Here is a 2,413-nt window from a genome sequence, read left to right as displayed (position 1 = left end):
AGCGCTCTCTCCTCCAACGGCTGACGCTAACACTCAAAACATACCGAACATAATGTCTTAGGGCTAGATGTTCTTTCACATATGAATATGAGGTGGGTGTGTTTAGAACTCAGTCGACTGAGTGATGTTAGTGTAGTTGTTGTGTAATGAGCAGCATGGCTAGATGCTGCGATTGGCGAAGAAAAATGTTGCAAGCAGTGTTGCAAGTAACGACAATAGACGCTACAACCGTTGTGACTAAATGTTGCAACAATGTGCAATGGCGGTTGTTGCGACCGATGGGACAACGTGCTAAAATCGAGTAGGGCAGATGTTGTGTCCGGTGAGACAACATGCTACACCTAGCAAGACGGATGCTGCAACCAATGAAAGATATGTAAGAAATAGTGTGACAAAATGCTACGAGGTCCATTGGAGGGTGCTCACTCCAGCATGAATCTCCATGCAAAAATCTAACGGCTATGTAGTCAATTGAGACTTGCTTAAATCTTAATTGACTGAGTTTTAGCAAGCTCGGAAAATAATAACCTAAGTTGGGTGGGGTTGGGAGGCATTTCCTCGAACGATTGGCATCCGCTAAAGCTTGTTGTGGCTAGCGGCGCCAATTTGAGTTGCGGCGAGGGTACGCCGCGTTGACGTTCGCGCCATGGGTAAAGTTGTCAGGATACTTCACCCTTGCAAACTTATGTCAAAGTTCTCACCACCATAAACATTATCAAATGTTTTACCAACATGCAAAGATTCATGGTGAAAAAATATCCATGGAGGTCTGGGTTAAAAAATGATGCTCCAAAAGGGCAGCTTTTAAAAGCATTTTGGAACATCAATCTTTTTACATACCTCCACAAATGTTTTTTCATTACAAAACTTTGCATGTTGGTAAAACATAACAGTGTTTGTGATTCTTTTGAAGTTTAAAATTATTTGATATTTCTTCTATTCTTTAGCAGAACAACACTTTCGGCATCACGCTCTCACTCTATTCGGCTAATCAATAAAATTTGATCATCTACTGAAGAAACAAAACCGCTGGCTAGCTACTATGACAAGTTGCACGTAGGTTGTACACCAAGTGATTTCCTTCGGAGCCATGTCATGAATGACGTGCGCCTTCCAGATGCAAGCACCCTGTGTCATGAGTTCATGACCACTAAGGTACACTTGCCACTACAATTCTTTGTACCGAGATAAATTCCAGCTCGACAACCGTCCATCCATCGCCTTCATGGCTTGATCAGCCCGCGTCGGCAGTGACGCCCGGCTAGCCACGCGCACGATTTAATTTTCTTTCAACGTTTAGTGACATGTTATGAAATTGACAAATATTGACATGCTCCCTTTTACCTCTTTTTTTCTATATACGAGAAGATAAGAGTAAATCAGACCATTAAGTAATTTACAATGTTGCTCGCTCGCATGTCATCACGCAGAGTATACTTGGTACTATATGCATCACACGTAAAACAATTCTTCGTACTATATGGGTTTTATTTCAATTGATTGATAGGTTATAGGGTTTGAAATTAAGTTAGGACAACGTCGTTTGAAGTATGACGTACGCAATAGAAAAAGAAAGGATGCTATTCTGCCTGGTTGTGGGCAATATTATTTATCTTTCCTGCCTAAAATCTCTTTATTAACATGAATATTGTGTGCATTCTGTGATGGAATAGGATCTGTTGGTCCATCGATATCCTCTGTGCGGAAATGCTCAACATCAAAGCAATCGTCCTTGGATAAATATCCGAACTGTTGTGATAAGCGCAGATTTATTATCAGTTTTTTTTTTTGCGTGGAGAGCGATTCTATTGATCAAGGAATAAGGTTGTTTATTATCAGGTTGTTTATTGCAGTCAAGATCATCACCGGCCTGCCTTGTCTCCGGTGGCCTTAGGGCTATGGGGGTGCCGTGGATCCCAATCCTTACTGGTGGGAGGGCTCCGTTTTTACACACTTCTTCAAGTTTTGTTAGGATTTATGTCATGTTCAGAAAGGCGAGATGGCGGGGTTCTTCCCACCTAGCCCCGTTTCGATGGTGCGTCTAGCATCGTTAGATTTTTTTTTCTTTCAGATTTTCACTAGAGCAATTCCAACAATTGCTCTAAAAAACTTCCGGTAAAACTGGGTTGACCGGATGCCCCTAAGTTCTGGGAAATTTTCTGAGAGCTACTTTTGTCAGTTCACGTAAACTTCTTCCCCTAAATTTGTTTTTATTTCGTTTTTCATTACATAAAACTAGATAATGGCCGAGGGCCCTCCAGTCAATGACACGCATGACGGCGTCCAGCGACGACGACAAGCGGCAGTGTAGTGGCTGCCGGCGAGAGGCAGTGTGGTGACGCGGGATGGCGTCGTGGCAGTGGCGTCGCGGCGCGTTGGCGGGATAGGTGACGGTGGTGACGGGGAGGACAGT

Source organism: Triticum aestivum, chromosome 4B (assembly GCF_018294505.1).
Source record: "Triticum aestivum cultivar Chinese Spring chromosome 4B, IWGSC CS RefSeq v2.1, whole genome shotgun sequence".
In the NCBI taxonomy this organism is placed as follows: domain Eukaryota; kingdom Viridiplantae; phylum Streptophyta; class Magnoliopsida; order Poales; family Poaceae; genus Triticum; species Triticum aestivum.
This window is presented reverse-complemented; position numbering follows the sequence as displayed.